This window comes from Bos javanicus, chromosome 9 (assembly GCF_032452875.1).
Source record: "Bos javanicus breed banteng chromosome 9, ARS-OSU_banteng_1.0, whole genome shotgun sequence".
Taxonomy (NCBI): Eukaryota; Metazoa; Chordata; class Mammalia; order Artiodactyla; family Bovidae; genus Bos; species Bos javanicus.
In genome coordinates this window covers 45,358,248-45,373,063 of record NC_083876.1, presented here as the reverse complement: position 1 = coordinate 45,373,063, position 14,816 = coordinate 45,358,248, and the positions used below count along the sequence as shown (strand labels likewise).

Below are 14,816 nucleotides of genomic sequence, written 5' to 3'. Positions count from 1 at the left end.
ATTAAATCAACAACGATGAAACCAGAGCTTATTTAGTAATAAACAGAAGGAACATGCACAGACTACAAAAACACCATGTAAATACATCTCAGAATACAGCAGCACTAAATTTCCATTTCAGCACATCTTGCAACCACACTGCATAATACTAAAGAAACTGGAGTGAAATGGCATTTCAGACCAGGGTTTCCCTGTGAGGTTTCCATCTTGATCAGTGTCTGCACTGTTTAAATGAAAAGAGGAAAACACATAAGTCATGAGCATTTCTCCAACTTAAACATCCCTTACTGGTATTTCATTCTCTGTAATCTCAAGTGAGCTTCAAAAGCAAATCCAGCCATCAGCATCCGGCCACACGAGTAGCAGACCACTGCAGCTTTCTATCTTCTGATTTGGAGGGGAAGGAATACGTGCTCCCTGGACTTTCACAATTTTACCAAGCTCTTAAAAGTACCGGGGTATTTCTCCTTCACAGGATCCTTGTCAGGATTCAAGGCAGGAATCCCCCTAAAGAGCATCACAGAGCACTGCACACATAGCAAGCGCTCGTTAAATCATGTGTCATTCTTGGTATCATCATAATTAGTGACTTTTCTAGTTATTTTCTCTAAGCCGTAATTTATCATTCAATATGTTGTAGCACACCCAGAGAAAGACTGCAGCAAAGAAAACTGCAATGACTTTTAGGGGACTTGAATTCAGATTTTGGCTTCATCATTTAATAGGAACATGACTTTGGTTAAGTTACCATAACTCACTGAGATTCAGTTTACTTTCCCATGCAATGGAGTAGATAATACTTATTTCATAGGCTTGGTGTCAGGATTAGATAATTAATCTCCCCACCCAAGATACAGTATAGCAGACAGATATAAAGAATGGAAACTGAGTACAAATGCTAAGGCTGCCAACCACTGTGTAACCTTGGAATTCTTTATCTCTCTATGACTTAGTTTCCTTAACTGTAAAATGGGCATAATAAAAGCGAATGTGCCTAATACAGGTGTGGTGATGACTTGATGATTTATAAATAACTTCCAGAAATGTGTCTGGAAGGCAGCAAGTATGAGTTATGATAGCTGCCTTTTTTTTTTTTTTAGTAATGAGATACTTATGGACCAACTACTGTGTGTGTGTCACTATGTTAGTCACTGAGGACACAAAACACAGACATGATCCCTGCACCCATGAAATTTAAGAGTCTAAAGAGGAGATAAACACTAATCCAATAACCACACAGATCCATGTTTACTTACGAACTGAGATATGTGCTTAGAAGCATGGGAAGTTTTATGAAAGCATAATTAAACAGGGGAATCCTCACTGGAGAAGAGGCATTTGAGCTGAAAGCTGAAGGACGAGGCATTAATCAGGCAAAGAGGACTGGGGAGATGGATGAGGGAAAAGGAGTTGTATATACAGAGGTCTTGTGGTGAGAAAGCATCCTACGCTATAGAAAATGACTAGAGAATGCAGGAAGACAGAGCAGAGTAGGAGCTGAGGCCTGGTGCCACACCATGAAGGGATTGGGGACCAGGCTGAGGATTTAGGATTTTATCCTAAGAGATAAGGAAACTTCAGGAATTTAAGCATTGGAAGGCAAGAGGTGGTGACATGATCAGATTTGCATCTTAGGTTTGCAAGATTTGCATCTTGATGACTGATATGATTTGGATATAGGCATAAGTATATTTGGGAGGGGGTAGTTTCCCAGATTCCCAGGTAAAGAATCCACCTGCCAATGCAAGAGACAAAAGAGACTTGGGTTTGATCCCTGGGTCGGGAAGAGATCCCCTGGAGGAGAGCATGGCAACCCACTCCAGTATTCTTGCCTAGAGAATCCCATGGACACAGCAGCCTGGTGGGCTATAGGGTCCATAGGGTCACAAACAGTTGGACATGACTGAAGCAACTTAGCACACATGCACATATTTGGGAGACCAGTTAGGAAGCTGTGGCAAATGACTCTAGAGCTGGTGATGGAGATGGAATAAATGGGAACATTTACTGAATTTAGTCTGGGATCTGCGAGTATGCATGGTGGCAGTCAGCACCCTTTCTTTTGCCTGTCATTGCTTGGCATGGTTTTCCTGTACCTAAAACAAGGACACAGATACAGACAGACATGTATGATCACCTGTAGGGTGGGATGTGACCTAAGGATGATCTGGGTCAGAAAAAAAGAGTAGATGACCAGAGTAAGCTGCAGCAAGTGCTTCTGAGGGTGAGCTTTCATGTGAACTCCCCAGACCAACCCCAGCCCAGGTAGAGCAGAGAGCTACCCTGTCACTCAGGAATCCTGCAGACACAGGGGACTCTAGAATGCTGAAGCTGTTCAGCTCCTGACTGCTGCCTCTTTGCAAAGTCACTTCAGTCATGTCCAACTCTTTGTGACCCTATGGGCTGTGACCCACATGTCCATGGGAGTCTCCAGGCAAGAATAATGGAGTAGGTTGCCATTTCCTCCTCCAGGGGATCTTCCCAGGGATCAAACTCACTCATGTCTCCTATGTATCTTGTATTGGCAGGTGGGTTCTTTACCACTAGCACCACCTGGGAAGCCCTTTGCTACCTGGCAACTTTATTTTCTTGGGCTCCAAAATCAGTGCAGATGGCAATTGCAGCCATGAAATTAAAAGAAGCTTGCTCCTTGGAAGAAAAGATATGACAAATCTAGACAGCATATTAAAAAGCAGAGACAACACTCTGCCAACAAAGGTCTGTCTAGTCAAAGCTATGGTTTTTCCAGTAGTCATGTATGGATGTGAGAGCTGGACCATGAAGAAGGCTGAGCACCAAAGAATTGATACTTTCGAACTGTGGTGTTGGAGAAGACTCTTGAGAGTCCCTTGGACTGCAAGGAGATCAAACTAGTCAATCCTAAAAGAAATCAACCCTGAATATTCATTGGAGAACAGATGCTGAAGCTGAAGCTCCAATACTTTGGCCATCTGACACAAAGAGCCTGATTCATTGGAAAAGACCATGATGCTGGGGAAGATTGAAGGCAGGAGGAGAAGGGGATTACAGAGGATGGGATGGTTGGATGCATCACCAACTCGATGGACATGAGTTTGAGCAAGCTCTGGGAGATGGTGAAGAGACAGGGAAGCTTGGCATGCTGTATTCCCTGGGTTCACAAAAAGTCAGACAAGACTAAGTGACTGAACAAGAGCAACAAAAAGAAATCAGCCCTGATCTACCTAAGATCCACTCTGAAGTCTAAGTCACAGATGAACTGAAAAGTCATCTATCAATGTTTGATGTTAATTATACCTAATTTTTGCCAGAAAAAAGCTTCACATCATAACGCATGAACAGGATCTGGTAGATCTTCTTCTCGGTTACAGAGAATAGATCAAGTGTCTCCTTTAGTTTCTGTAGATGCTGACTTGTAGCCATAGAATACCATTTCTAAGCCTGACTCTGTGGTGAGGTTTGTTTTCTTTTACTCTGGGGTTAACTGGTGGCAATTATCTGTTACTTAACCCTGACTTTCAAAACACAGATCCTCCCTCAACAAAGATCAAACGTTTATTGAGCACGTACTATATACCATGCCTATGTCAGCTGCAGGGGACCAGTGAATAAGCAGCCCAGCCCCAGTATCAAGGATCAGCAGATTAATGGAAATGACAGATATAAACCCGTTAATTACAACCGGATATAAAAGTGTTAAGTCGTTCAGTCATGTCTGACACTTTGTGACCCCATGGACTGTAGACTGCCAGGCTCCTTTTTCCATGGGATTTCCCAAACAAGAATACTGGAATAGATAGCCATTCCCTTCTCCAGGGGATATTCCTGATACAGGGATTGAACCCAGACCTTCTGTATTGCAGGCAGATTCTTTACCATCTGAGCCACCACGGAAGCCTACAACAGGATATGTAAGTGCTAAAATAAGGGCATGAATAAACTGTGGAAATCTAGAGCTAAGTACAATTAATTGCAGTCTGGGGTGGTACATAAAATCTCCACAGAATTTGTTACAAAACACAATAAAAATTAGCCTTTCAATTAACAGCTTCCTTCTGGCATTTTGTTCTTACCCTTTAACCTCATTGCAATTGCCTCATAGTTCTTGCACTATATTATTAATAGAAATGTTTCCCCTCATTATCCAGTGACTTTGTTACATAGACAATTGTGTTCTGGAAGATGCTTGAGAACTTCTTTAACTGATAAAAGAATTAACCTTTTAGACTAAAGCAGCCATTTCCTTCTGGGCAAAACACTCAGGAATTTTGATTGCTTAGGAAATTCAGAACATTGATTTTGTATGAGTATATATATAGCCTAGCAAATAACTACTCATAAGAGTGAGATTTTATTATAGTTAAAGAATTAAAGAACAACAACCCTCATAATCATGCTTATGAAATATTTGAATCTCAATTTTTCTAGTTCCCAAAGAATAGAAATGTCACACAAAATCTTTGGGGTCCAGGGCCACATCTACAGGAACGGAAGCAGAAGCCATGTGAATATGATGACTTGAGGACTATGGAAAAACTATCAACCCAAAAAATATCTTCCTCAGGGATTACGGTACTTGGTTATTTTGTCGTTGTTCAGCTGCTAAGTCACATCTAACTCTTTATGACCCCATGTACTGCAGCACACTAGGCTTCCCTGTCCTTCACTATCTCTCTGAGTTTGCTCAAACTCATGTCCACTGAGTCAGTGATACCACCCAACTATCTCATCCTCTATCACCCCCTTCTCTTCCTTCCCTCAATCTTTCCCAGCATCAGGGTCTTTTCTGATGAGTCAGCTCTTTGCATCAAGTGGGTTATTGGTGGGAATGCAAAAGTGATGTCCCCTGACATTCTATAGCTAAGAAATGAATTAAATTTAAGAACACATGAATTGGGGGATTTATGGTACAAATGGATGGGAGATTCATACTTTGGGTTCTTGGGAAAGATTGTCCTTCCTTTAATCTATCCCTCCCCATAGCATATAGAATAGAATCCAAGCATTCTAAGTGCCAACCTACATTCAATGAGTTGTATCCCACCTTCCCCATAACAAAGCCTTCACTCCAACCAGATGAGCACAGTCACTGTTCTCAGTTCGTTCTTCCCTCTTTCCCTCCCAGTGGAGATTGGAGCAGGCAGAAATTCTGTTGGAGGTAGCTGCAGAATTGGCTCCATTATGTGAGGGATGTTTCCAGCACCATACAGTGAGTTCCAAAGTCCCAAATCATATTATCAATAATCAAATTAGCAACTGAAGAAAGAGTAATCTCAGAAATAAACATCTAGGAATAGACACCCGATGCGAGGTAATGAGTTAAAACAACAGGTAGCCTTCCTGAGGGATCCAGATGCTGTGCCTTCAAAGGCATTTCAGAATGGATCAGGCTTTCTTTTTAATTAATTTTTATTGGAGTGTAGTTGCTTTACTGTGTTGTGTTAGTTTCTGCTGTACAGCAAATATATCAGCTTCCCAGGTGGTGCTGGTGATTAAGAACCCACCTGCCAATGCAGGAGACATAAGGGACGTGGGTTCAATCCCTGAGTCAGGAAGATCCCCCAGTGGAGGGCATGGCAACCCACCCCTGTATTCTTGTCTGCAGAATCCTATGGATAGAGGAGCCTGGTGGGCTACAGTCCATCAGGTCACAAGGAATCGGACATGACTGAAGTGACTTAGCACGCATATATATGTATCCCCTCTTTTTTGGATTTCCTTCTCATTTAGGTCACCACTAGCACTGGGTAGAGTTCCCTGAGCTATATAGTAGGTTCTCATTAGTAGTGTATATATGTCAATTCCACTCTCCCAATTCATCTCACCTCCAAGCTTTACTGTGAAAATGGCATGCTAACCAAAGATCTAGTTAACCTAATCTTTGTTACCAAATGAGAGATGATAGCATAATAATAACAACAATAATTGTTGTTGTTCAGTCGCCCAGGTGTGTCTGACTCTTTGCAACCCCATGGACTGCAACATGCCAAGCCTTCCTGTCCAATAGCTAACATTTATTTACCACTTGCAGTGCACCAGGCACAATTTTAAATGCTTTACATGTATTGATCCACTTAATCCTCGAGGAACCTTCTGAAGTAGGTAATGTTTATTATGTTCACATTATAGATGAGAAAAATGAGGTCAGAGGTTGAGCAACTTGCTCCAAACCACACAATTCCTAAGTAGTAGACTCGGAATTCGACTTCAGGCTATATAATTTAAGAATCTATGCTCTTAACTCAGTAGCCAGGAAACATCAGACTATAGGTAGGACTATGTACATGAAGTAAATCTTGATGCTTCAGGTTTTCTGGGATATAAATATTTACGGAATAAAAATCAAGAAGAGGTATAGGCTTATTTTTTTATACTTGCTGAAATATTCACTTTATCCAACCAAAATACAAAGGACAAAAAGCCTTCCTACCAAATACATCTTCAGACACAGGAAAGATGAGCAAACGCCTTGGCCCAAATTACCATAAAGTTTAAAGAATTGATCACATTTTTCTCCAAAAGTCTAGACAAAAGATGTACACTCTGACCTATAAAATTTACTATGAATTTATCCCATTTGGCAAATATCTTAATCTGAAGGAAACTAATTGGTTTTTAGAAGACTTTTCACAGAAAGAAAATATGAAATTTTATTGCACCTTACATTTCCCTCAGTAGTCCTAAACATGAATCATAATAATCCATTTGTAACATGAATCCTGCACTTGCTTGTTTCTAAGTTATGCAATGGAATAATATGCATCTATTAAAAGCAGCTTTACAAACAGTTTTTATTAAGAGATTAAAGAGTCTTATACTATAGTTTTAAGTGAAAAATGACACAAAAGTTTATATTTAGTGTGAATACATGGCTGGGAATACATTTTCACAGGAAATAAGCTAGCAGAAAACAGTAATGTTAATAAAACAGTTGTCTTTGGTGGCATGTTGGGATTTTTTTTCTTTATGCTCTTATGTATTTCTATCTCTTAAGATTGCACATCTCTATGTTTGTAAGAAAAGAAAGTAAAACTTTAAAGTAAATATGAACAAGAAAGTCATTAGCAATCCAAGTTCTGTTTCTACACTCAGCCCTTTTAAGGAACATTTTACCATCTAGTTAAGAAAATTCTCTTTGAACCAGTCACCAGATGTAAGTTTACCTTTATGAGACCTCTCAGCATTTTATAGACAACCACTAATCCAGAATAATAAACATTCTTTCTCTTGGGGGGAAAACATTTTTTCTTTAATTGAGAAGAAATAAAATGGGCTTGTGGACTACGTTTGAATCCTGGTTGAAATACTTCAGCAAATTAGTTAAGCTCTCTGACCCTCAGCTTTCCCACATGTAAAAAAGTTGCTGTTAGGATTAATTCAATAGCAACAGTCAAGGGGCTAGCTCAGGTGACTGCAGCCCCAGATCATGTCTGCCTAAAACTGCACTGCTAGTTTCTTTCCTCAGCCCTTAAACCTAGTACAGCATCCAATATTGGAAGGAAATACAAGTGAATTTCACATGAGAACTTCATTTTAGATTCACCTAAAATACCAGGGACTCCAAAAGTAAGGTATAGAGAAAAGTCAAGACTATTTTCCCATCAACATGCTTATCATTCTTGTCAATATAGAATGATTGCAGTTCTTAAATGAGTGTTTAACTCTCTGAAGAAGAATGAAAAATTAATTTACTTAATTTTAAACATATTTTTCATAAGATAATGTGTTAAATTTACCCATCTTGCTTATCTTGGGGCTTCCCTTGTGGCTCAGGTGGTAAAGAATCCGCCTGCAATGCAGGAGACCCGGGTTCGATCCCTGGATTAGGAATAGCCCCTAGAAAAGGAAATGGCAATCCACCCCAGCATTCTCGCCTGGAGAATCCATGGACAGAGGAGCCTGGCAGGCTATAGCCCATGGGGTCACAAAAGTTAGACACAACTGAGCGACTAATACTTTCACTCTCTTGCTTATCCTATCTTCTGTCTGTCTGTTTTTTCTTATTTTTTTCCTTATATTATTTTTGACAAATGGGGAATTCATTAGCTACTTTATTAAACACCCAAAATACTAAGTATTTTCTTATAACTGGATAGTCAATCAGGCACAATTTTATCTAGAAGGTTAAAATATATTATAATTCATATATGTAAAGAAATATATCAAAGAAAAGTCTTCTGCTTAGTATGAATGTTTAGTAGAATGGGTTAGAACTCTCATGTGATACTTCAAACAGGCATTTTCTCTTCAAAAACATTTACAATCTTTTTCATCTCCTGACCTTCAAAGTTTCCTTAATAGCATTCTATTCCTCATAATATAGTTATTTTAACTGGTTTTACAGATCATAAGTCCTTCTTACCTAAGTATCAGTGACAGGACAAATATGAAAAAGGATTAGATGTGTATAACAGATTTTATCATAAGAATGTCATTTGTATAAGCATTCATTATTTTTATGTTTGTGGAGTTGGTAACTCTTCTCTCTGCCTTGATAATTCCCACTTTTTTAAGATTTTATATACAAGTAGCACCCATTTTCTGAACTCCCACTCCTGCTCTCAACTCACCACCTCAGATGAAGTTGGGAGCTCTAATTATGTCTTTTCATTAAACACTAAGGTTTTTCCTTTTTACTTCATACCACTATCCCTACAGTAACTAAACCATTACTAGTTAGTTCAGTTCAGTTCAGTTGCTCAGTCGTGTCCGACTCTTTGCGACCCCATGAATCGCAGTACACCCCCTGTCCATCACCAACTCCCGGAGTTCACTCAGACTCATGTCCATCGAGTCGGTGATGCTATCCAGCCTCCACTTAATGTCTGTCCATCTGAATAAACTATGATTTCAATGGAATAAGGTACACTTGTCTTACTCACCTTTGTAGCCCAGGTCTCCTGTGGTATCTGACCTGTACAAGATGCTCACTGAACAATTACTGAAGAAATGGATGAAGGAAGCCTTCACTTGGTGCCATAGAAACACCCAGTTTTATCCTTTCAGTTTAGGGTAAAACAGCCTGAATCTCAAGGGCCCGTTTAGAATCAACTGTACTCAACTCACTGTATAATTTAGTAAAAATATGACAAGGAACCATTCAGCTTCTAGTAAATATCTATGCCAAAATAAACAATGTTTGGCTGCAATTCACACAAATTTTTGTATTACCAAAGATTGTTTACAACTGCAGAATTGGTAGCAAAAGATGCTTTCTAAATCCAGATGTGGACAGGCAACTGCTTTATCAGGTGTTTTTTTTTTCTCTTGAAAATTTACTATGAGAATTAATGGAATCTCTACTTCCAGACATGACAAGGGCTATTTCTTATAGCTATCAGAAAGATCATATGCAATGAAGATGAAGTATATTATGAAACATGAACACAATTAAAATCAGAAATATGGAAGTTCTCTAGTGAAGTAGGGTCGGAGGCTCAAAGTTGCTCTAAACCCCACAACAATAAACAAGCTCAGACAGCCAACATGATCACTTTTATATGGAGCAGAGTGAGCATTTTGAGCTGATAGAATGTTCACCGTGGAGGAACATCTAGGTTTATACATTACAAACAGTGTAATTCAGGTTACTCTACTTGCCTTCTGAAGTCATGAAAAACAGCTTCATTCTGGGACAGGCCTGGTGTCAAGTGGACAGCTTAAACTCCCACTGTGTGCTAAAAAGGAAATAATGAGAACACAGGAGTGAAAAGCAAAGCTGCAAACCCTCATTACAGCAGGCACCAGACAGTTATCAAAAAGTTATACCAAACGATTTGAGACAATAACATAGGATTTTTCCTAACTTTGCTCAACAAATAATTATAGACTTTTATGTGCCAGGCATTGAGCATGGCTTTAGTGACAAAGACAGGCTTACATCTTCACTGAATTTACAAAATGTCTTCTGAAATACAAGCAAGCAGCACTAATTTCTAAAGAGCGTTGGTGAATGCTGTTTACTTGCTTGTCATTAATGAATTGCAAAAATGGCATGCCATGTGTCCCAGTCACTTAGAAAACTTTTCAAGAGTTGACATATGAGTGATCCAAATGATAAAGACTAAAAGAGTCCAAAACAGAGGCCACTCAAGACAGCAAGGTGGGGACGTTGTCATATTAGAGGTGGGGCTTGAGCCGGGATTTGAAAGAATAGAAAAGAAGGGAAAAGGGAGGAGGGAATATGACCTTGAGTAGAAGAGTGAATTGGACCGTGAGGCTGTGAGGAAAAAGAAGTGTAAGCAGGAGTCCTGATGGCATCAAGGAGAAAGGTGGGTTTGACTGACTCTTCAAATACCTTATACTTTACACTGTAAAGTTCTGAGCTTTCAGAGGAAAAGGTTGAAGAAGTCTCTGCATTAGAAAAACTAATCTGGTAGTAGTTTCTAAAATCTAGCTTGAAAAGTGGTGCCAGCTGGTTTAATTAGAATCTTCTGGGGCACTTTATGAATACCACAGATCCCAGGTCCTGCATGCCCTCATTCCTAGAAATATAGACTATAACTGAGAATGGATTTTTTTTTTTAACTAGTATCTTAAGTGATTTCCTATGTGATTCTGAAGCACAGCCAGGTTTGGGAAGAGCTGCTACCACAAGATGAAATGAAAGTTCTGACTGCACTGGCTTAGGAAAAGTGACCAGGGCCAGGCCTAGAGAGAGTTTAGCTTCCCTGAAAGACAGGCAGACTGCCCAATTTCAGTCAAACCTATGAGGTCTAATTGACATCTGGAAATATTTGTAGGAACTTTTGACCCCAAAAAGTACATTACTCTCACATTGCTGGGCTCATTGTTTAGAATAAAAGGTTTACTATGCAAGGACTCTAAATGAATCAAAAAAACTACATCTGCACATCTTGACTCCATCTGTTTTCTCCAATCCCCTTCCCATAAAGAGAAGACAAGTTCCTGGAAGGCAGAGAACCCACTCTCTGCTCAGTCTCAGCCCCTACAATGGTGTTAGCACAGACTAGGCAAGCAATCCTTCTTTTTTTTAAACAAATGAAGAAAAACCAGTCTTTTTGATCACTGAAAAAAGTAGCTGACATTCACAGATCTTTGGGAACCATGTCTAAAATACTCATTTCCCGGGTAAAGACCGAAAAAATTCAAATATGTCCATCATGAATACTGAATGCTTTTGTATACGCTTGAGGGTTTCAAGATAGGAAAGAAGCCTGGAAGAAACCTCAAAGAAAACAATGAGACAAGGCAACAAGGCAGCAAGAGTAGCAAAATCCTCATTGTGGGCTAATTTCAACCTGATTATGAAATGTCTACCATCTGTAGACATTATGCATTTCTGGGTTTTTTCACCTCCTAACATCTGCAACAGAATTTCTGGATCATAAAGGAATTTCTTTTCTTCCCCTTTAAGAGTTCTAGAAGTTTGAGAGACTATCTTTAAATATCCAGCATTATTATTTGAGAGTTAGTAGACCTCACATGGAGAAGGCAATGGCAACCCACTCCAGTACTCTTGCCTGGAAAATCCCATGGACGGAGGAGCCTGGTAGGCTGCAGTCCATGGGGTTTGCTAAGAGTCGAGCACAGCTGAGCGACTTCACTTTCACTTTTCACTTTCATGCATTGGAGAAGGAAATGGCAATCCATTCCAGTATTCTTGCATGGAGAATCCCAGGGACAGAGGAGCCTAGTGGGCTGCTGTCTATGGGGTCGCACAGAGTCGGACACGACTGAAGCGACTTAGCAGCAGCAGCAGCAGCAGCAGACCTCACATATCTATTTTTCTAAAAATGAGCAAGGCTAACATAGCTATATAATCAATTATTATTCCTTTAGTATAGATTTTTGAAAATTATCCTAATTTGGCATAGTTAGTTGAAATGACCATGTTGTTGAATTACCTGACTAGTTCCTTCATTCATGACTTTTAGGAGCATCAGCCTGACTTTAAAAAAAGAGGCCTGGAGGCCTGGAGAATTGACTCTGTGCCCAAAGTTTCAATGGTTACACAGTTTCAAAGTCACCATGACAACCAAGGGCTTTGCATCAAGAGTAAAGCAGTTATACAGAGTGAAGTCAGAAAGAGAAAGACAAATACCATATATTAATGCATATATATGGAATCTAGAAAGATGGTACCAACAATCCTACATGCAGAGAAGCAAAGCAGACATAGATGATAAGAACAGACTTTTGGACATGGTGGGAGAAGGAGAGGGTGGGATGATTTGAGAGAATAGCATTGGAACATACACATTACCATATGTAAAATAACCAGTGCAAGTTTGATGTATGATGCAGGGCACCCAAAGCTGGTGCTCTGTGACAGCCTGGAGGGATGGAGTGGGAAGGGAGGTGGCAGGGGGTTCAGAATGGAGGGGACACACGTTTACCTATGGCCAATTCATATTGATGTATGGCAAAAACCATCACAATATTGTAATTATCCTCCAATTAAAATAAATAAATAATATTTTTAAAAAACAGTAAAGCCAACAATACAATGCTTCCTCTCTTAAAACAAACAAACAAAAAGCCTAGGATTTAATGTGATTTAAACCTAGCACTTTTTCTTACATAGGCATTTTTCTTTCAGTAATCAAGAAGAAGCAACTTAATGAGAAACTCATTTTAAATTTTTGTGGATAAGATTGCTAATTTTAAATAATTCCATTTTACCAATTAAGAGAGATTAAATTGTCCTTATGACAGATTAGGATGGGAAAGCATAACATATAAAAATAAAGTACGTTTAGCTTCTCCAACACAAGTTTTTACTAGCATTGGTTAGGGGTGGCACCTGTCCCTGCAGGTAGGAGTATTTTTATTACATTGCACTGTTTAAAATCACCGGATCATGATAACAATACAAAGCAGACCGACCTAGTTTTATTATTGTTTTTAAATTCTCAACTGATAATGTTCTTTCCCCCCACTGACTGCACCTGAGGCAGCTGGCTCCCACCACCTCCACCCTTTGCCGTCCAAGATGGCTTCCCAGGTGGCACTACTGGTAAAGAATCCCCCTGCCAGTGCAGGTAGATGTAAGAGACACAGGTTTGATTCTTGGGTTGGGAAGATCCCATGGAGGAGGGCGTAGCAACCCACTCCAGTATTCTTGCCTGGAGAATCCCATGGACAGTGGAGCCTGGCAGGCTGCAGTCCATCGGACACAACTGAAGTGACTTAGCATGCACACACACAGAGTAAGGAGGTACACTTTGAGAAAACCCAATGACACAAATCCCTGCCACAAATATCATCACCAAGGGTAGCAATAATATTCAAGGATCACTGTAAAAACATCTGAGATATTAGTAAAGGGTATACAAATGGGTAACACTGAACGAAAAGCAGTTCAAAGCGTATCTTGAGTGATGTGTTTAATGAGAGAGCTCTGAGTATATTGCACATGAAAGTTACACAAACTAAATGAAAGACTATTCTAAGGGCAGCTCTTCAGCCTCCTCAGACCACAGGAACTGGCCTTCAATTTCCCTGATAGGATCAGGCCCAGGTTTGCCTCACCACCCATTTACTAATGTATACATCATTCATTGATAGATTAATATTTTAAAAGCATAGTGAAAGTAGATATACAGAATAAGTTCTATGATGCTGAAAGAACAGCTCAAAATGTGGCATGGAGAAAGGGTTCCCCTGCAGCTCACCCAGCCTCTTTGATTCCTGACTTTGCGCTGTTCAGGATGCCTGTCTTGGTCATCCATTCCTTCCAAAGCCCATCCTGTGTAGTAGGGAAAACACTTTGGTTTCCTGGGTAGGGATCCCAGGACCTATTTACTAGTCAGGTGTCACTGTCTTCACTCCCAATTCAGGTGTAACCCTCCTCTGAAGTATAAAATGACCATCACAAACACAGAAGTTGACTTTGGCAACACATTCTTCCATCCTATGGTCAAGGATTCTTCTGTCCAGGTTTTCATGGTCAAAAAGTGAAGGTCAATGCTAAGTACTATATCCTCTTCTCAGAAAGTGACAATACAGTTTAGTCCTATCACGGGCTCTAAGAATGTGAAGAGACATGTTTAACTTTGTTTTGTCAGGTATTTCTGCAAAATCAGTAGAGCACAGAAGCCTTTTTTCTGTGGATCAGTATTCTGCATTCAGAACCAAGTGGAATTCAGATATTCAACCTTCCTTCTAAACATATTTTCTGAAACAGAACACACTTACAGAAAAGCTAGTACTCATATTTGGTTGTATAAATAAAGGAATGACTTGAATTATAGAATCCCAGAAGAAAAAGGCCAGGCTAAATGAGGCCAGACTTGAAAGTAGAAATCCATTATTGTATTTCTGGTGTTCATATATATGTTAAATTTAATAATGGTAGAATAATGTTGAATATTTAATTGTATGTACTCCACATACAGGCTTTCCCAGTGGCTCAGCGGTAAAGACTTCACCTGCAATGGAAGAGACCCAACTTCAATTCCTGGGTTAGGAAGATCACTTTGGAGAGGGCATGGCAACCCACTCCAGTATTCTTGCCTGGTGAATCCCATGGACAGAGGAACCTGGCAGGCTACAGTTCATAGGATCACAAAGAGTCTGAAATGACTGAAGTGACTGAGCACACACTCCACATACACATGGATATACAAAGCCCATGAGCATTTAATTGTTCATCTCAACGTTTACCCCCAAAGAAGTCTCTGGTTATGAATTCTTTTTTGAGTTGTAAATTACCAAAAGACTAAAAAATGAGTTTTTTATTCTCAATTTAAGTCAATGACAGTTTTTTAATGTATTTGAATTTAATCTCCAGTTTACAAACAGCCACACATTTCTTCAAATGTATGTGACCATTTAATAGGAAGTTTTAAAGTTTTGAGAATTCATGGGTATCA

The 14,816-nt window shown here is 39.6% G+C and overlaps 1 long non-coding RNA gene across 1 annotated transcript in view; it reads right to left on the bottom strand.

Annotated features, from left to right (window-relative positions):
- Nucleotides 1-9,431: 9,431 nt before the first annotated feature.
- LOC133253910 (uncharacterized) overlaps nt 9,432-14,816 on the bottom strand; it is a 47,103-nt gene continuing 41,718 nt past the window's right edge. The window contains exon 3 of the long non-coding RNA XR_009738495.1: nt 9,432-9,656. This is a non-coding gene — a long non-coding RNA (uncharacterized LOC133253910). The remainder of the gene's footprint in view (nt 9,657-14,816) is intronic.